The 22,353-nt window shown below is 40.8% G+C and overlaps 1 long non-coding RNA gene across 2 annotated transcripts in view; it reads right to left on the minus strand.

Annotated features, from left to right (window-relative positions):
* LOC143434591 (uncharacterized) overlaps positions 1-22,353 on the minus strand; it is a 421,240-nt gene that overhangs the window by 188,372 nt on the left and 210,515 nt on the right. Inside the window, exon 3 of one of the 2 annotated variants that reach the window (XR_013104202.1) lies at positions 8,153-8,221. The exons of the other annotated variant lie outside the window; for it this stretch is intronic. This is a non-coding gene — a long non-coding RNA (uncharacterized LOC143434591). Of the gene's footprint in view, positions 1-8,152; positions 8,222-22,353 lie in introns of those variants that run through there. 2 annotated transcript variants of the gene reach the window in all.

Raw genomic sequence — 22,353 nt, forward strand, 5'->3', positions numbered from 1 at the left:
CACTTTGGAAGGTAGAGGCAGAAGGATCTGGAGTCTTATGCCAATCTAAGTTATATGAGACCCTAGTTGCAGATAAATTTTTAAAAATCCATCTGGAAAAAAAATTTGATTTAACTATCTGACCTCTTTGGGAGCTGTTTTCTCTCAGAGAGACACAGGATGGTTGGCTGGGAGGACATTATATAAACATGAATTATATGAGGATGCCAGGCAGCTGGAGCTGTAGGCATCTAATGAGTTGAGTGTGGCCTTGGTCATAACTATAAAGAATATAGGAGCTTATCCCCATAGGCACATAGGGTGAATTCAGATACTAAACAGTGAACCTGGCAGAAGACCCTTAATGCTAGGACAGAAGCATGGTCACAAGGTCGTCTGGTTTCAGATAATCCACCTGCATCTTGCTTACATTCTAATAGACAGAAATAAACCCCCCTGGGCTTGCCTCATTTCAAGTCACAAGCCTGGGGACAAAAATAATAGAAAAGGGTTGTATCTTTACTTGAAAACAAGAAAGCAGTCCAAGAAAGAGTCCATGGTTGGAGTCAAGGTCACTGTGTTGACAGATATGAAAAGCTGAGGATTTTTGGTCCTGGAAGGGTAAAATTTGACCTTTCATACTTATAGACACTCAGATCCCTGTCTGTCCCATGATCCTTCCAAACGCACCTTCTCATCGTGGTCCCCATATGGCCCTTTCCACTCACCTCTCTGCACCTTAGAACTCATTCCCACAGCTCTCCTGTTTACCAAAGCCCATGAGCTGTTCCCTCAGACCTGCCCTACGCCAGCCACACTCCACCTTTCACACAGCAAGGCATCTGGCAGAGCTGTGACACACAGAAAAGAAACCCACCTGCCAGTATGAGAACCAATACTAAAGCACCTCAGCTGAGGAATGGCGCTGGGTTCACCCACCATCTGCACTCCTGTTCCTCCAAAGCCCTTCACATGATCTCATTGTCCCCCTATCTTGTTCCAGTTGCCTTTCTTGGTTTTCAGGTTTAGACATTCACGGGGTCCCACTTTAGCTGACAGATTCATTTGCCAGATCCTCACAGGTGACCTTCATGACTTTGACTATACAGCAGCAGAACATATGGGGAAGACCTATCAACCCTGAATTCCCACAAACAGCTGTAGTAAAATACATACTCTGTGGCATACTGGATTACCACCACCCCATAATGCAGCTGTGGTACCATGCATCTATGACCCCAGCACTTGAATGGTAGAAGCAGGAGGATCAAAAGTTCAAGGTTATTGTCAGCTACGTATGGAGTTTGAGGACATTCTGGGCTACAAGAAATGCTGTATCAAAGCAAACATAAAAAAGAAGTGTGTATGACATAGACACACACACACATACGGGGGAGGAGAGAGAGAGAACAAGAGAGCAAGAAAGTGAGAAAGTGAGAGAGAGATAGAGAGAAAGTATTCTCTATATTTTCCAAGAATAAATGACATGTATCATTAGGTGGAAAGAAAAGCAAATATCAGTGCTTAATGTATCAAAGCCAACAGCCATCACTCACACACTGGAGACCAGTCTCCCACACTGCTGCAATATGAGTGCACGTTCAAAGCAGAGAAGAGTTTGTTAATATTAATTATGAAAAAACTGTGCCCCTCCATGAAGAAAATTGGTGCTAAGAATGAGATTTTAGAACCATACAGTTATTAGAACCCTGCGTTTTATTGAAGTGTTTGATCTTGATTCATATTTTGAATCCCAAAACTGCCCCACGCCCCCAGCTGGTGTTTGCACAAGCTGCCCTAGGAGGCATCACCACACCTGTAAGTGTATGAGAATACTTCAACTTTAAGAGTTAGTAGCACCTCAGAGCAGCCCACTGAAAAGTACCCAACTTGCTTTAATCAGCACTTTTTAAATAACAGCTAATCAAAGGGGAAACATTCATTTTCTCAGAACAAAAGTACTTGCTTCATTAAGCAACGTGTTGACAGCTGATATGAGAAATGTAAATGCAAATGCAGATTTTACAGGCAACGTCACTGAGAACAGTGGTACAAAGCGTCTGCCCTGGAGGGATGGCTGCCTCCTGCCCACAGCCTCTACCCTGTTCTTGATGCTCACACAGAAGGGCAGTGGTGGCAAACAATGATGATAAACCAGCTTTAATTTCTAGTATAATACCGCTTCCAACACAGGGTCAAAACACAAAACATGAGCACCAAATACAGAAGTGAAAAAAAGAGTTAAGACAGATAACTAATATTAACTGAATAAGAAGAGTATTCAAACACTTTACATCTTAAGCATTTTGTTAAAACAAAACCAAAAAGGAAAAAAAACATATGATATTAACTCTTCTGAAATGTATACAAGTTATTGTTAAGACAGACCTGTGTTTCTAAAATGAATTCTCCCCTTTAGCAGGTGCAGTCATCACTTCATCCCCTAGTAAATTCAGCACATATTATATAAATATTTTTAATGTCTTGCAATAAAAAAATGTATTAATTTGGTTAATAAATGAGGAAATTCCAAGCAAAAATTTAACTTGTGGAAACTATATCACTATTTTTCTCTTAGCATTTGAAATTTTTCTATTTGAAAATTCCATAAATGTAAAAAATATATTTTGGTTCTATCTATCCCCCCACCAACCCATCTCCCTCCCAACCTCACATCCTCTTTTACTTAATATAATTTTATTAGAGTAATGGGGGTTTCTGATTCCCATTACTGCTGTCCATATGTATACATATGGTATAGGGTCATCCACCAGCCATGTCCACAAACAAAAGTGACTCTCTCTCCTTCAACCACAGTTCCTTACTGCAGGTCAGGTCTCCTGAGCCCCTCCCTTCCTCACTTATGGAACTTAGCTAACTCAAAATATTTATTTTCTTTTTTTCCTTCGTGTTTTAATGTACACAAATCAAGTAGATTTGTTGGCAAATTCTTATAGAATACTTCATTTTCATAATACATAAAAATCACTCCTATAGATGCCTTCTGCGGTGTCATACTGGAGAAGGAGAAGCCTGGGTCTTGAATTACCTCTTCCTATAGTGATTCATAGAGCCATGTTTGGGTTGAAATGAGTCACACAGAGAGCAAATGAAAATTGTAATAGGCAACACCATCTCCTCTCCTAAAGACTGTCAGGCCATGACCCCAGGAAGAAGCCTACCCCAGACAAAAACAAGCTTTGTCACAGTGAGATGCCTTTGTTGGGGTAAAGGAGGCCTGTGGGAAGCAGCAGGTGCATCCCCTTGGATGGCTGCCTGAGAGAATCAGCCAGAGTGATTTCATTTTAGAACTAAATCTACATCATTAGTGACATTGCATCATAGGAATCTCCCCACACTGAGCTCCAGCACGTGGTACGTGGTACGTCACTGCCCAGCAGTAGAAATGATGGCTTCTCCAGCATGACACGTTGTGTATGCCAACAGTGTTGATCTTTCTTCCATCCACAGACCCAGATCATTTTTTCTTCACGCCGGTGCATGTGTTTGTAGAACAAAACACAAGTCTTGTTCATACTATAGCATCTTGAATTTGTTGATGGCACTTATAACTACTCACTGATGGTCTCAAGGGAAGCCTGTTTACTTTGTTTTAATCCATAATATCTAAGAGTCAGAAACAGCATACGCCCCTCAGTTACTATTATAGAAATCCATGAATGTCTCTCACAACCTCATAAGCAGAAGGACTCATAAGGGTCCAAATATAGACATTTGCTAGTTCACCTTAGAATCAGTTCATTCCCGTGGTTATGAATGACGATCACTTGAGTCCCCTTTTGACGTTTCCTTGCCACAATATGGCAGCACCTTCAGTCTCTCATCTGAATACATAAGTTGCTGTGATAAAACATCACCAAGGAAACTTACAGAAGGAAGAGTTTATTCAGGCTGATGCCTATAGAGGGATAAGAGACCATCATGGTTGGGAGGCCTGGCAGCAAGAGGCAAACATGTTAGCAGATGGCAGGAGCAGGAAACTGAGAGATCATATCTTCAAATATATCCACCCTTCAACTGCACAAGCAGAGAGAGAGAGAGAGAGAGAGAGAGAGAGAGAGAGAGAGAGAAGAGAGAGAAGAGAGACAGAGAGGAAGACAGAGACATAGACACACACACACACAGAGAGAGAGAGAGAGAAGAGAGAGAGAGAAGAGAGACAGAGAGGAAGACAGAAACATAGACACACAGAGAGAGAGACAGAGAGAAGAGAGAGAGAGAGAGGAAGACAGAGAGAGAGAGAGAGAGAGAGAGAGAGAGAGAGAGAGAGAGAGAGAAAGGGTAGGAGGCTTTAACTCTCAAAGCACACCTCCAGTAACATGCTTCCTCCAGCAAGGCCACACCTCCTAAACCTCACCAAACAGTGTCACTAACAGAGAGCCAAGTTCAAATATCTGACTCTATTGGGGGTGGGTTTTTTAATCTTATTCAAACAACTAGACATTACTTGTTTTCTGAGATTTCTATTGTTTCTTTAACATAACAAGATTGATGTATTGATGAATTTCAGAAACTTCTTGGAAAAAATAATTTATTCAAACTGTAAATGGGAAGATCGGTATAAACTGCATGTTTGAAGACAGCGCCTGTAAATTATAAAGAAATGATTATTTAAAAAAAAAATGCTGTGAAACCCTATGGAGACTGTTGTCCATGCAGGCAACTGCTTTCTTCTCTGATTTCATGAAAAAGCTGTTTGCTCATCACCAAGAATAGGATGCTGAGGATCTAACATCTACTCACTTAAATGTCCACACCCCAATCTTGTTTAAATGAATACAGATTAAACTGATGATGACAATAGCTCCTAACACCATTGAACTAGATAATTTTAAATTATTTATTACATTTACCCAGGAACAGTTTGTTTTGAAGAATCATATTAGCTGGAAAATGTTACCTTCTATAATATAAAAATCCATGAAATCATTCAATCTTAAAATGACAGAGTTAATTAATTCTTGCTTGTAAGATGGTCCAAAGAGGTGGTTCTTGTCTGCGCTAGACTTCTACCTAACCTGGGGAAGTTCCCAGTCCCCTTTGTGGCATGGGTCTGTGTTCTACAGATCATTGACTTCATGATCAGCCATTGGGTGGGTGGAACCTTGACACTGGCTGTCTCGATGTGACCACACCTAGGAGGGGAAGCTGGGCTGTGTGCAAGAGATGAGAAATCAGCATTCAATCCACTGGGTAGCTGGACAGGCAAGTGTGTGTCTTATTATATATGTTAACACATCTCCCCCTGTGCCGTTCAGTATGATTTCTCTCATCTAATAGCACAAATCATATATTTCTCTGTAGGAAACAAGAATATTCTGCTACAAATGCCCAGTGGTTTCCCTTTCTGATTTCCTGATGCTTGCTTGAAAAGGTGATGCATTCATTAAAATTCACTGTCTTATGGATGAAGCTGCTCTTCCTGCTATTATCCAAAATTTCTGTCTCAGAAATAAGACAAAAAAATTTTTTCTCTGCGACGTCGGTTTCCTCTTTCTTTGCTTTTTTCTTTTTCTTTTTATTAATACACACCTACCCAGTTGCCATGCCAGCCTCACCTCCCTGCTGGAGCAGAGCAGCTCAGCCCTCTGCCCCCAGCACACAGAGGCCCAAAGCTTCCACGTAGGTGGTTCCAGTTTCCCTACAGTCAGGTCACAGTGACTTCATCTTCAGTGTGCTTTCACCTGCTGCTTAATAAAGCTGTCCACATGTAATTTAGGGTCCATGTGACAGCTGTATTTGTAACCTAACAGCTGTCTAGATAGTTAAAGCTACCCTATAGTGTGGTGCCAGGGGACTAGGAGCCCTTTGAAACTGGTCCAGTATTTATCATTTTTGCTCTGGCATTGTCTCAGGGGATGACAGCAGATGTGGTAAGTGCCCACTGGGGCATCTTAACTTGTCTTTGTTCTTTATATCCCTTCTTAACACCCAATAATTCTTAGTAGCAAACTACAGGATCTTGGCAATACAAGTCAAAATAGCACCTTGAATATAACCATTCCCTCTAACGAGGTCAACAAGAGTCAGGAACGACACGTTTGCCAAACACCAGACACAGAAGGTAGATGTTGCTTCACTGTACTGAAACAGAAGCTTGAGGGTGCAGAAGTAAAATAGCATCCACTGCTAATGACATATAAGATATGTATCCCATTTCACCCACCAAGATGAAAATTCATAAGAAAATAAATATGGATTTTTTTAGTAGCAGTAATTGAATTTTGCTAGCCTTGCAAATACTATAAATATCCTCTATGTGTTTGTATTTAAATTTCCTTGCATTGTCTCAATTGAGCTGTCAATCATTCCCTTGGAATACAATTTTCCTCCTAACCGTCTCATCTCTTGGCTTCCTGCTGCTCAATCAAACACGCAGGCGCACGCGCACCCGCACGCGCACGCGCACGCACGCACGCACGCACACTCACACACACACACACACACACACACACACGCAAACACACCTCACAAACGCAGAGATGGGGAAAGGGATGGGGAGAGGGAAACTGACGGGGGAAGGAGAAAGAGAGAGGGAGAGAGAGAGCCCTATTATCTGCACATAAGCAACAACAAGAAGAGGCAGTTACTGATGCCATGAGCGCCCTGCCATGTTTGCAAAGCACAATATTTTAACCAATACTTATTTGTGGTATGGCTTGTACTTCTTCAATTGCCAAGATGAACAGACTCAACAACTCAGAAATTAGAACCCCTAAGCATAATGAGAACCTGACAATCCTTTAATAGCAGGAGAAAATATGATCGCAGGATTATAATGCCAGCTCTCCAGGGCGAGTCCTTTAGATGGGCCAAAACTCCTTGGCACTGTTCTTCAGCCTCACAGCATAAGCAGTTCATTAGACTGGCAAGGGGTGTGTGTGCCTGAGTGGTTGTGGGGCCAGTTTTATCTTAAACGTCCTGTTTACCTTGCAGGTACACAAGGTTTTCAAACTTGTGATTAATCTTATTCACCTATCTTCTACAAAAACTATGCAACATCGAAGGAAAATGTGCATTAAAATATTTTTTTTAGGACACTGACTATTGTTTACTCTGTTTTAGGACACTGACTTTTGTTTACTTGACTTTAAACTTCTGAAGAGCTTGGGGTCAATGACCACTCATGGAGGGTTTTTTTTATTATTATTATTATTTGTTTTGGTTTTTGCCCAACAGACCAGCTAAAGGGAACTCATAAAGCTTGTAGAAGTGGGAGTGGTTGGCTACTCATATATTAATCAAGTTCTAGAATAAGACCCAACTGATGTAAAATGAACATGGGAAATGGTGTGCCTTTTAGTAACAAATTATAAATTTATTATTGAAGATACAGTGGCTATTTGTTTTCAAAAACATTAATGAGGGAAGAGAAATGTTTCAATTGTTATGAGTGTTTATGGCTTTCCCAAAGAACGTGAATGCAGTATACACACACACACTATTAAAAACATAACTATGAGTCAACTTAATTAACCAAAATTGCAAATAATTCTAATAGATACTGCAAGTAGATTAAGCAGTTCTTTATTTGATTATAATATTTAGCCACCAATATTTTTATTTTAATTCAGGAAATTATGGCTATTTAATGAGAAATTTCAGGAGGAATGGACATAGTATTAGTAATCTTGAGATTAAGTAGAAAATTAATTACAATTTGGTTCAAGTGTTTTCTTATTCTGCAAGTGATTTGGCATATGATTTCAGAGAGAACACAGTCATTAACTAAACTTGATCTCATTTAGTTCCAGAAGAATAAGCTAGACCTCGGTCTTGTATGTCTAGGCATCGTCCTTAGCATGGTGCACATAGTCCACAGAGTGTGTCTTAGCTTTTCATTCCTACAACAAGATATCCGCACTAACCCATTAGAAGGAGGGAAGATATTCTTTATCTCTCACTTTGGAATGCTTGAGGTCCTGTTGTTTACGGCCTGCACATTACAGAAAATGTGTGGGAGGAAGCCTGTTCCCCTCGCAATATGAAGCCAAAGCCCCTTTCAAGTGCATGTCCCAGCGAATTGAAGACTTTTCCCCACTAAGTTCTACCTTTCGAGGTTTCAGCCAATAGTCCCACTGAGGTACTATTGCTAAGGTGGGGTCTTTAGCAGGCAAAACAGCAGAATGTTTTTCTAGAAGTTGCCACTTACCATAGCAGCATGGGCTTCATGTCCTGTGATTACTATCCAGAGAGAATTGATATGTTTGATCTTCATGCCCTACGAATTTTAAGTCGTAATTTTAGTGGCATGAATGTATACAAGGAAGAAGTCAAACAACGCTAGCTCCGTCTTTTGATCATAATAGCATTTCATACATAGCCTAGGACTCCAAACACAACTAAGGATGACTCACTGATGTCCCATCACTCAGATACCTGTCTTCACAGTGTGGGTCACACAGAACTGGATACCTTGTGTCAAAGATAGTACAGTTGAGGTGAGGACTGGAGAGATGGCTCAGTGCAGAAGAGCATATGCTGACCTTGCAGAGGACCTGAATTCCATCCCTAGCATTTATATTGGGTACCCGTGAGTCTAGCTCTAGGGAATCTGACTCCCTCCTTTGACCTCTAAAAGTATCTTCACTCTCAGGCACATACCTTCATACAGGCACACATACATATAATTTAAACATAAAATTAAACCTAAGTAAAAATATAAGGGAATCCCACCGCAAAGGTTGTCTCTGTGGCAATCTAAATCTTGAATTAATAGACGTTTCTGTGCTTTTCCTATCTCCTGTCAGGGAGCAGACTCTACAGAGCAGTCAGTGGGATGATGTGAAAGTTGGACACCTAGCGATCCTGCCAAGATGAAAGAGCCCCAACCATCCTTATTTCATAGGAGACGGCACACCAAAGAGCCATTCTTCTCTTACAACCACTGGTAAGTTAAAAAGGTAGACAAACCAAGACTGAGAGACTTCCCCACTGCCTAGCATACAGCCGAGTCTCCCCTTCCTCAGAACCCTGCATGCACATTCAGGCACAAAGCATCTCCTTTCCTTGATACCTGAAGATTTCCACTCATCTTCGTGCAACCACCTAAGGCTCATAAGATGTTACGGGCTCTTATTCTCCTTCCTTAACCAAGCAGAATCAGCCATGTGTTTGTCTTTGTACCCACAGCCAAGCCTATGCAGGCACTAATTCAACCTTGATGATTCTCTATTGGATTCTGGGCTTTCTCATGAGAAGCTTCATTACCCATACATAGCAAAGCATCACTTGAGCAGTGATGGCTGTGCATAGCTGCTTGTGGAATGGATTAAGATAAATAAATAAATAAATCTCAAATTCAAGAGGGGACACAAACCCATGCAGCCTGGACAGCCTCCTGTGTCATTTGCATTCATATGACCCCCGCCCCCTTTTCATCTGTCACTGGCTCCTTAATGGTTACAGGAACCACTTGATTGGGTATAACTGACAAGCAGAAGTTGCATGTTTAATATCAACCATTTGGTAACTTTGGTGATAAGTATGTGCTTACAAAAATGTCACAAGAACCCCATCCTCTCATGTCCCCACCCACCTGTGTACTACTTTCTGCTTACTACAAAACATTTAGCAAATGCCTCTCCTCATCAAATTTTAAGCACATGTTCACCATGGGATTGCAGAGTCCAGCAGATAACTGAAAGCTATTGTCTTGTACCAGAATTTTACTTTTTGCTCTTTGAATGTGACTGTTATAAGATTTTCCTATAAATGAAACTTGTAGTCTTTGCATTCTATACCTAGCTTTGTTTAACATTTTTTTTAAAATGGGAACTGAACTCACACACATTTTTAAAACTTGCAGAATGCCCTTCCCTTTAAGGCTGGGTAGTTTTCCAGCAGAGGCAAATACTATATATTCTTTATCCAGTCATCTATTGATGGCACTTTGGAGCTGTGCATGTTATGAGCAACTTCTACTAAGATGGTCAAAATTTCACTATACATCAAAGACATAAAAGAGAAGATAATAAAGTAACATACTTAAAGAACTTGTTAACCTATGCCAGGTGTGTAGAATATATGTAAGCAGAAGATACATACCCTAGCACTCAGCAGTGAGGACAGGAAATCTTGGGATATGTAGAAAACTTCACGCTAGCCTGGGCTATATAACAAGACCCTCTGCCCCCCAAAATAATGTTCACACTTGTATTCGTTTATTTCAAAAGAGGTAGAAGAAGAGATAAGACAACAGGCTTAAAATGTTTGATAAATAGTAAATCATGATATAGCAGAATAAATCTAAATATATTTGCCTTTAAATAAATATAATATATATTAAAACTTTAAACCTAACTCTGTTGAGAATGATGCAGCTTGTAAGGCTAGAAAAAAACTTAAACACACAAAAGTGCAGAGATTCAGGCCATAAAATTGTAATTCAGAACAATGGGGACACTAGTCACATAACCCAAAGTGGATTTATGGCAAGAGGCATATTGGTGATAAAGAGAAATATTTCACAATGAAAAATGGGACCATTCCAACAGGCAATATGCAAATTATACATTTTATGCAAGAAAAATGTGTATTTGAAATGCATGAGGCAAATTTTCTAAATCCATTGAACAATTTTTACAAAAGCTGAGAGAACAAGAAGACAGAATTATTATTGAGGAGAAAGGCACTTTGAAAAGGATATGAAGTGCATTTATTTTTAAGTAGCAACTAGAAAACACTGTCTTTGGTCACTACAGAAGGACACATTTTAGATGAACTTGGACCCGGACCAAGAGTAGCAACATATGGGCAAATAAAGGAAACTAACAGAGCTTTAAAACATTGCCAGCACATAGAGTATGCCTCTGATCACACAGAAGATGTTGAAACAGTAACAGAAACCAACCCAACACCTGGAAATGTAGCAAGTTGCCCTTTGAAAAGCTCTTTGTCAAAGAGAAACCCTATTTGGGAGTGTAAGAATACATAATACAATGAAAATAGAAATTAGTCAACATGGAATGCAATGAAGAGGAAATTCGAATGAATGTGCACCCTTAAACACATGTTAGACCTGCGACTTTGAAAATGATGACAGCAAATAAACCAAAACAAAACTAAGAAAATGAAGCATCAAAGACCCCCCAACTCAACAACAAAGATGATAAACTCCAAGCGCAGCAAAGCCAGTGTGCCTGCTCTTTAAAACAAAAAATAATAAAAATTATAAACTCTCATCAAAATGATGGAAAAATACAAAGTACAGAATACCAAAAGTGAAAGATAGTGGATAAATAATGTGCACGACTATGGATCTGAGAAACTCAATAATATGCTGTTGTAATAACACTTATAGATGAACCTTTGTAACAAACATGAACATTTTGGTAAAACATACACTTTTTAAAAGAAACGCAAAGGAATCAACCCTACTGCTACTGAAAACAAATGTGTGTGTGTGTGTGTGTGTGTGTGTGTGTGTGTGTGTGTGTGTGTGTATTACATAAAACCTCTAGGACTAAGGAGATGGCCCAACAAGTAAAATGTCTGCCTTACGAGTACTAAGGCTGGTGTTCAGATCCCATCACCCCTGTAAAACTCAGGGAGTTATAATGGTTCACCCATAATCCTAGCCAGCAGGAGGCAAAGTTGGGGGATCCCCTAAACAGACTGGCCAGCTAGAAGATTTAGTGAGCTGAATTCAGCAGGAGACCCTGCCTCAGTTTATAAGGTAGAAGGAGAGCTCCAGCATGAGCAAAGGAATGGCATACATGTGCACACACACACACACACACACACACACACACCCCACATCCTTGTAATATGTACACACACATACACATATACCTTTGAAAGAACAAAACAAGAACACTAGTCTTTTAACTAAGATATTTATGTCAGAAGAGGTTCACTGGTAAATTCTTTTTGGCTCTCGAATTTGAAACAATGTTAAATATTTGCAGAAAATAAGTAATGAAGGAATAATTTCATCTAACTTGCTAGCTGCCAAAAACTGCTGAAGACACCACAAAGGGAACCCAAGGCCCACATTATTCTCGTGAACATGAAAAGCAAATTTCCTCAGGTAAATGAACTGTCTAGAATTACAGTGACATTGATCTTTTAAGGTCTGGTTTCTGTGTATCTTATCAAACAGAAAAACACACACACTCCTCTTTCTTCAAGGTCACTGGGGCCAATAACAGACCAAGTTCAGAGAATCAATCCCCCTTTCCAGATTATTTTGCTTTCCTCATTTGTAGTGTTGAGTGTGTCCTAGTGTGGGAAGGTTTCTGCAGTAGTCTGCTGCCCAGATCTGGAAACCCATTTTAACAAGCAAATAGGTGGATTCAAAGTGTCAGCTGTAATCTCATCTATATGACATCATAATATTCATCACCAGGTGAGGATTCCAATGGCCACATCCTTAACCCTCTGTAATTATTACCCTTGGAAACCCAGCAAAAAGAGAAAACTGAAGACATGTCTTCCCTTAAAATCACTTAATATTCATATCACAGAATGGTGAGCACCTAGTCTAATGACGACTAGTCATAATTTGCTGATTCAAGCAGTATGAAGAGGAACAGGAAATTATCTTACAGGAAACCTTCACCGATGCAGTCGAATGTCTGTGTGAAGATGAGGTAGTGAGAACCTAGAAAGACACCCCTGTCTTTAACTCATGAGCCACTGTACTGGAGAATTTTTTACCTGAGGTGTTTAAATTTTTACATAGTTACAGAGAATGTGAAATTTTTGTGGTAAAATTCTCCCAGGGTTTTTTTTTTAACCTTGTAGATACAAAGAGAATGAAAAAGAGAGAGGAGTGGAGGGAGAGAGGGAGACAGAGACTCAGAGAGACAGACAGAGAGAAGAGAGAGCAATAATTACAAATTCCTTACTTTATTCCTATCTTCTTCAACTCAACTCACAAATTTTAAATCATGTATAGTCCCAGAAAGACAGAGACCTCACAGAACCCCACTCCTTCCCACAGGGCATAAACTGCCTCAGTCTGATGTATCCACACTGTACACTTCCTTCCCATGAGCCACTTAGTGGTCTACACTATCTAATCAACTGTCATGATGACTCACTGCTTGTATTCAGGTAATCTTCATTTAACTTAATAATTAATACAAACTAATTCTGAGCTCTGTAGTTTAAACCTTGGATCATTGTATCTATGACAGTTTGCCATGTCAAACTCCAGTGAGTAACATTTAGGTAAATGGATTAGGTAAAAGGGAAGAACCCTGGAGAGCTGCATGGTGCTCCTGACTTACCACTTTTACAAATGCCCTCCATTCCAAGGACTAGGACACGCTTTCTCTTCTTCCTCCACACCAATAAGTCCCTCATTTCCATGCCCAAGCCTATTGCCTGTCGTGTAATGCACTGCAAAAGTGTGTCCCCTCTCAAACATAGCTATCTACACAATGTGGTACATCGTGTCTGATGGTAACAGCCATCACAGCCATAATAGGAATCACAATAGTGCCAATTACTAGCACCTCTTTCTGAAAGCCCTCCAGTCCCCCCACAGGACTGCAACTGATTACTCCAAACCCACTTTCCAGGTTCTCTGACTTCCTATGTGAGGGCCCTGGCTACTTCCATCCTAGTCCACGCCAGGGCCCTCCTCAGAGGCCTCCTCTCACACACACACACACACACACACATACACACACACACACACACATACACACACACACACACACACACACACACACACACACACACTCAATGCCAGTCTTGGCAGAGGACACATGGTCTCTCTCTTGTAACATGGTACCTGCTTAATTTGTGCTTCCTAACCTCTTTTTCCCTCCTGTAGACCTCACCCCATAGAGCAAGAGGATCTGTGGTGTTCTTTGTCATTCTGCATTATATACTCTGGGCTATGTGACTACCTGAGCACACGGGCAAGACACTAACCTACCAAAAGCATCTATGCCCAAGTTTCTCTTCCCCCCGTCCACTGAGTTCTTAGAGAACAGAGATTGAGAAGAATTTCCCTTTCTATCCTGGGCCACAGATACAGTGACTGTCAGACAACAAGGTGGCCAATGCCATGGCCTCATGCCTCCCCCCCCCCCCCCCCAGTTTTTGAGTCAAGTCATGAAATTGATATTAGCAAAGAGAAAACAGAGTCTGTGTGTTAAAATTAGGTTCTGGTCATGGTACACACCTTTAACCCTAGCATTTAAAAGGCAGAGGCAAATGGTTGCCTGAATTTGAGTCTAGCCTGGTCTACAGAGCAAGTTCCAAGATAGCCAGGGTTACTCTGAGAAACCTAATCTCTAAGGGGGGAAAAAAAACCAAACAAACAAAAACCAAACACCCTACAGAGAGAAAACAGGCATTAAGGAAAGAGTAATTTGAAGAAATGCAGGTGTTACTGAAGTGAGCTCTCATTCATTGCAAAGTTGATTCCTTTTTGGAGTTTAGCTCACTGAAAATGCTGACTATCATTGGCTATGCAGAGCATCTCGCTTTAATTCAAAGGTCAGTGGGTTTCTCTCTTAGAAATTCCATTTTCTTTCCTTAAAATAGAAAAAAAATAAATTGGAAGAAACAAAATCTAATTGTTCTAATCTAAAAATAATAAAATATTTCATACACTATTTACGAGATGCATTTTACATGGCTACTCTTAAAAGTACTTCTGATATAAGGTTGTCATATTTGATAAATGAAATTATGATGCACAGCAAAAATTTGAATTTCAGATAAATACTCTTGTACTCCAGGCTATCATATTTGGTAAATATCCATAATAAAAGAAACATCATTTAACCTGAAATTCAAAATTAAATGTTACAGCTTTATTTCTGATATATCTCTGATAAGACTATTCTAATAGGAGGCACAGAAAACAGTTAAAATTAAACTGAAATTTTTACACATTGCAAACCAACACTGCCTTTCTTTGACTTGTGAAGATTCTGTATTCTGGGTAGCAGGGTCACAGTATTCTAATTATTTGTCATAAAGGTCATTCCTTTATGTGACCCTGAGAGACTTCAGGACAATTTCCTGAAAGTAAATTATTTTCCAATGAAGCAGGAACTCATGCAGCTTTTTCTCTGGAAATGAGTCTAACCAGGTATCAAATAAATGACTCTACCTATTTTTCCCAATTAGATTTTACTTCATTTGTAATCACAAGGCAAGGCCAACATATTGCTGTCCTGCTCTCAGCACAGCAGGAGTCTGTGCTCAGAAGAGCTAAGGACCAGGGCCACACCCAGTGCCTCTGGAATTCAGGGAAGCACCAAAAGGGAGAAGACAGATGCAGGAGATCCTCTGAGGACAGGTGTGCCCTCTCTGGGTGCCAGCAATATTTATATGATTTAAAGATAGGTAAGTTAAAAAAAAAAAAAAAAGAAGAAGGCTCAGCTAAAGAAGTTAAATCCCAAAAGCTGTAGGTGGGATAGGTTCTTCTAGCTAGGCTGTGTTGTCTGGCCTCAATGGGAGAACATTTGCCTAGCCACACAGAGACTTGACCAAGGCTGGGGAATTCCCATTCTCCTCTGAGTGGGAGGGGGGTAGGGGAAGGATTGTGGAAGGGGATGACCAGGAGGGGGGATAGATAGGGGGATGTAAAGTGAATAAGTAGAGATAAATAAATAAAAAGAAACAAATTGTTAAAAGGAAAAAAGACAGAGACAATATTGCATGCATATATTTTTCACAGCCTACTTTAATAAGAGTTCAACCTCTGTTCTAGGCTACCACTCATCAAAGCTAGTGGAAAAGAAAGATTAACAGGATACAGGGAAAGTTGTCCTGTTTAGAGATAGTTCTTTGGGTGATTCCAAACTTCTCTGTTCTCAGTCCAATCTACTAGCAGACACCAAACACGAATCAGCAGCTTCAGTCCAGTCTACTCGGCAGGTACCACTCATGAACCAGCAAAGGCAGTTCAATCCAGAAGAAACCATGAGGCTCGCCAACTGGCCAAACATGCAGAAGTGGCAAGAAGCCAGAGGAACCCCATGAGTTCTTTGTCAAGTTTTTCTCTGATGTCACCACAAGCAAAGCCCAACAACACAATATAAGGTGAACCAATACATGCGTGTCTTCAGTGAAGTCAAACAAAGCAAACAGTGCTCCAGCTTCTACTGTCTATGGGGTCATGTTTATATCTTCCTAAACATCACCTGTCCTTTCACGTGCTTGCTATAGCAAAACATCCTTCCACTTGGGTCTGCTTTGGAAAACATTCTTTCACCTGTTTGTTTTAGCAAGACATCCTTTCACCTGTGTGCCCCAGCAAACCATCATATGAAATAACCGACTTGCCAAAGAAACTAGAAGTTTCCACTTCACAATACAGCAGAGAGCAGAGAATGGTAGCTTTACACTTCCAACTGCAAATGGGGCTAAAATGTATGTGAAGCAGGCGAAGGTAGAACAGAAACATGGCCAAGGAAAGACACAATCGGCCCAGACTAACAAAGGGTCAAGAGCCTGTATTTAATAGAAATAGAGCTGTAATTACAGAAATATAACATGTCATGCATTTAGCAATGAACGAAAACCAAGACTACAGACAACTAATTCAGGAAAGGGAACACCAAGCCTGAACAACTGCCTATGTTTGTGAACCAGGAAGACTAAACACAATCTCAAAAGACAGGAAAGTCTCAGACACCAGACAGACAAGCAAGAATGCTGTGTGAGAGAAAAACAAAATCCCAGACTGAAAGATGGCTGCCACTCACTGAGGAACCTCTGAGAAGTTCACAGAATGCTTTAAATGAACACTGAACACCCAGCCTGTGGATGTGCCACACTTGAAGAAAAGGAGGAAATCTTCATGTTTGAAAGTGAAAAGGATAGATCAATGACTCCGAATGAGAAAATCAAATTAAATTCAGATTTATTTTTACTTCCAATGTCAGATAACCTTCCAGTGTCATGAGCAGAAAAGCGAGTGATGTCAAGTTCTACACTTGCTCTTGAATTCCAGGGCATTTGTTGAGAACTGGTTTTATAGCCAATATTTGACTGGGGTGGCCACACACCTAGGGTGTAGATTTGGGACCCCTGCAATGTAGAAGGGTGACCTTATGTCCACAGACTTTTCAGTCAAAAAGAAAGCAAGCTGCACTTGTGACAGGAATGGACTATAATCTGATGAAGTTCCACATGTGAGGACATAGCTTCTTCCCTGGGATGTAGGAAAAGTTGGATCTATTGATCCATCAATCTATTTTCCTAAGGATGAAAATAGAGGAAAGAGTAAAGGAAAAGAACTCAGTGTTTCTCAAATGAGAGGAGGGACTGCACTAAAGAACAAAAGCCCAAATTACTGCCCTGCCCACACATGCTCAGACACTCAACAGTGCTTGCCACACTGCTACAGACCAGGGCAGCATCTTTCATCAGCTTCCTGACGGAGATGTGTATTCTCACCATTGGCCAGTACCATGAAGGACCTAGGAACCACCCCATCTGTCCACTGTCAAGCCTGCCTGCAGCCACACTTGCCTACCTGCCACATGAACCTGAAGTTACACATACCTGTAGCCAGTTCTGACTGCAGCCACTCTGGCCTATACCCATGTATGATGGTTTGCATGGGATGTTCCCAAAGTGTTGGGCCTTTGAATACTTGGTGCTCCATTGGTGGTGATGTTTGGTGAGGCTGAGGAGGTATGGCTTGTAGGAGGAAGTATGTCCTGGGAGGTGAGCTCTGGGGGCTTAGAAGACTGATGACATTTCTTTTACTTCACTTGCTGCTTCCTGTTTATGGTTTATGATGTGAGCTGCTGCCATGTTCCCTGCTCCTTTCCCTCTGGAAACCTAAGTTCAAATAAACCCTTCCTTGTCTTCCTCATGGTGTTTTGTCACAGCAATAGAAAAATCACTGCTATACCATGCCTGGTTAAAGACACTGCCTACGGCCATAGCTACCTGAAGCTGTAGCCGTCTGCCAACAAGTATGATTCTGTAGAGTGACACCTGCTTTCACCTCTCCTGCCCTCAGCCTCCCCTTCCATCTGCCTCCTATTCTCTCAGCCTCCACATTCCCTCAGCTTCTCCTGACCTCAGCATTTCCCTTCACTCAGCCTCTCCTGCCTAGCTGGTCATATTGAGTTCAAGGTCCTGGAGAAGATACTGATGAACAGCTCTGCTCAGCTTGCTTCCTCTTTCTACTCAGTCCAGGCCTCTGGGTCAAGAAATGGTGAAATCTGCATTCAAGGTGGGTCTTTCTGCTTCAGTTAACCTAATCTATAAAATCTTCCACAGACCTTCCCAGAGACAAGACTTGTCTCTAAGTGGATTTAAGGTCCTGTCAAGTTGGCAACCATTACTTATTTGTAAAACAGTGCAAATTCCACTTTACATGTAACATAGAAACTTTCATGACTTAAAGCAAGTCTTTTATCCAAAGATTTCAGAGCCATCAATAAAAGCCAAATGGGTTTTCAAAGAAATTATCACTGAATTTCATAAGTGACAATAAAGTCTACTTTCTGATGTTGATCATTAAAAAATATAGATTTGAAAAATGCTCTTTAAAAGGAAATAAACTGAAAATCTTCTGGAAAAAGTGCATTATTCCAGTTGGGCTGTCTTAACAACACTTCACTAGCTGATGGCTTCAGTGAATGAATAAAAAATAATAATGGAAACCTATTTCTCACAATTTGAAGGCTGGGAGTCTAGGGTTTGAGCTGACCTGGTCTCTGGTGACAGTTTTCATCCTGGCTTCAGCTGGCTTCCTTCTTGCTGTGTTTATGGAGTGGTCAGGAAAGGCACCACACCGGGTCAGGAAGGAGGTGGGAAGGGGGTTCCCTAGGTAGTGGGTGCACCTCTTTTATAAGCGCAGTAGCCTTCTCAGGTCACATACATAGCCGTATTCAAACTCAAGTTTCCTTCATACCAATTGCAGCCACGCTGGGAGAGGGATCCGCACAGGTTCAGTTCACAGTGAACATCTTCAGACAGCACCTGGATAGAGTAGAGGCAGGTCTGCTATTGAGGGTGCAAGGAAGAGTCAAGGGGAGACAGAGAGACAACAGAGGAGACAGACTAGATAGAATGAGAAAAGTTCTCTGAGTAGCAAAACTCTGAAACGGGATGATTTCATTCCCCCAAATAAGCTATCACCATGTACACACACTAAAATCTTCACAGGTTGTGTGAAGTAATGGTAACCACTAAAGTTGGGGGTCACCGGGTTGGGAAAAATAATTTGGAGTGAAAATAAAGTCCAAAGGGGATAAAATTAACAACCCACTCTAGAGAGGTAATGAAGTAGCCTCCCAAAATACATATAAGAAGATATGCAAATACAAAGCTTAGTATTTTCTTTTTAACTTGAAGTTAAACTTATAAGACATCATACAATACTCAGTTTACACTATTCGTACATTAATGGAATTTAGGCCAAAACAACCACTAATATATTAGCAGTCCTGCAGCTGGCACGTTTCTTTCTGTTTTATTTTAAAGAATAAGTCTTTCCTCTGTAATAAAGATTAACAGATGCAGGACAAATGCTAAGAAGACTATAGAAGCACAGCGAGCAGGGCAGACGGGGCAACAATGCTGCAGTTCAACACAGTCCGAAGAGCCTGCTGCACGCAGGGGCACTGAGACACTGCAGGGAAGTGATTTTTAAGGATGCCAGAAAGACTGCAATCCAACAGAAGCAAGACAGAGTGAAAGGCACTATTCTAGGGTAATACAGGAACAAACAGTTTCACTGCTGAGAGGAGTTCTGGCATCAGCTTCATGGTAGAGCTTCATCACAAAAGAAAAAACTGAAGGGTATGCACATGAACTCAAGCGTTTGTCCTTCTCATATAAAGTAGGGGAAAACGAAACATTTGTGTTGGATGCATTTAAACATGTTTCTGAAGGAACATGTTGATGGAATATTTTATTGGAATACTTATGAGAAACATATGAAAGCAAATTTGGATTAAGAAGGGATGTCAGTTGAATATGTAGGGTACAAAATACAGGAAACCAATAGCTTCTCTCTATAGTAGACACAATCATCAGAAAATCGCATGGGAATAAGCTCTTCACATAAACAACTAAATAAAATTGCCAAACAACAAACCTTAAAATGTGTCCAACTCCTGGGAGAAAGCTAAACCACCCAGAATGTTCTAGAAGATGACCTAAGGACTTCAAAGTGACTAGAGAACAGGATGTCAGTGTGGTGAAAATATCATTTCTAACCAAATTAAGACAATGAGAGGTAAATACAAAGAATTTATCAATTTTAACCCAATTATAAATTCCAAGAAACTACCTCTAGAGAATTTTTACCTTTGCTACAGTTGCTAAAACCCAGCACAGTCATCCCTCACACCATGGGGAATGAGCCCCATATAGTTATCTCTTACCATCATTTGGAATGAACTCCAGGACCATGTGTCTACCAACCCATCTGTTCAGACCCACAGATACATAATTCCTTCACCAAAACCAGGTTGATATTTACACATAACAAAGGTGCTTCCTCTTATTTACTTTAAATCATTTCTAGGTTGCTTTCAGTGCCTAAAATATGCATACTAAGTAAACAGTGGTGATACTGTTATTGTCTAAGAAATAATAAGAAGAAATGCATCTGCTTGGGACACATGCAGCACCCTCTTTGGCCTCCCTCCTGGGTATGTAGATGGTGTTTTCTCTGTGTCTCCTCACAGGGATGTCTCTTTCTTTCTAGTGTCTCTGGTATTTCTGTTTTATGTCCTAATGAGTTTTATGAAGATACCAGTCATTTAGATAATAAAGCACTTTAGGGATCTCCTTTTAACTTAATCTGCTCTTAAAAGACCCCCATCTTCAAATAACCCAATGCATGATGGAGAAGTTGACCCATGGATTTGCACTGACACAAACCAGCCAGGAACAAGAATGAAGGGACAAGAAGAAGATCTGACTAAGGACCTGCCACATCAGTTCCTGACTGATGCAGGAACAATGGAAGAATAAAAGGCCTCAGCTGAGGCCTGACTCCAAGATATACATGGACCACATACGAGCATGCACACACATACACACACATACCTGCATTGCCCTCTGTCAGATGCAAGAAACGAAGCCCATTTTCCTTAGGTTCCTCCCACCTAAAGCAATGTAAATTAGACTGGAATAGAGTCTGTTACCTGAGCTTATGCAATGCTGTAAGCTGCAACCAGTCTCCACTCAAAAAATTTGAAGCCTTTCATAATTTCTGATTAGATCTTCCACTGAGCTTTGAAATATTTTGTTGCAAAGAGTTGAAAAGATGGTTCAGTCAGTAATGTGTCGTCGTCAAGACAAGTAAACTTGAGTCTCTGACTTTAAACCCCCAGAAATCACATAAAAGTAGCCTTGTAGAATGTCCTACAGTTATAATTCCAGTATGGGGAAAACCCTGGGGCTTGCTGTATGATAGTCTAGCCTAACAGCTAAGTGCCACGCTCCCATGAGGTAGGATGCCTCACAGCAGCCAGGAACCACTGACCGCTGCAAACTCATGCACACATTTACACAGGCTCTGGTGACAGATGCACCCACACAGGAACAAGCACATGCGCAAACTGTCTAAATAGTAAGGAAAATCTCTAAACCCAATCAATCTCATCTACACATGGAAAAATCTTCACTTGATGACCAAATTTGTCAAAAAAAAAAAAAAAGACCCTGCCTTTTGAAAGAGTCTATAGTAGGCACTTTAAACACTGTTGTAACCAAATACCTGACAAGAGAACTTGTGAGAAGGTGATTTACTTTGGTTCACAGGATATAGTCCATCATGGCAGGGAACATGTTGTGCCAGGAGCTGCTACTTTCTATAGCAAGAGTAGCACAAAGCTGCCTACGAACATGCCTACGGACCTGAAGAAGGGAGAGACCATCTACAAGAAGCTGGGACAGGATGGAACCCCAAAGACCTTACTTTTAGTGACCCACTTCCAGTATCTAGGTCCCACCTTCAGAAGGTTCTGCTTCCTCCAGAAACAGTATAGACGCCAAGTGTTCAGACACACTAATCTGTGGGGGACTTTTCCCACTTGAGCCATAACAGCAGGATGTGTTCTAGGAAATGACCAGGAGAGAGAGGGAAAGCAAGTGACAAAGACTACCCACCAGCCTTTGAAAAATGCCAGAGCATAGGCGGCATTAAAATAAATAAATGCTCCAGATGCAGTTCCAGCTGCATGCTACAAACATAAAGATCTATTGACAAGGAGATCATGACCTGGCATAAAGCTAAGGCCATAGCAGTTTATAGTGTTACAGAGGATGCCTTGAAGAGCTCATTTATTCTGCTGACTTTTGCTTTCATTTGGTCTAAAGTTATCCTGCAACTGAAAACCAGGAGACATTAGACCTTTTCCAATACCCGAGAGACAGGAATCACAGGGCACAGAATTCACCAGA

This window comes from Arvicanthis niloticus, chromosome 16, assembly GCF_011762505.2.
Source record: "Arvicanthis niloticus isolate mArvNil1 chromosome 16, mArvNil1.pat.X, whole genome shotgun sequence".
Classification (NCBI taxonomy): Eukaryota; Metazoa; Chordata; class Mammalia; order Rodentia; family Muridae; genus Arvicanthis; species Arvicanthis niloticus.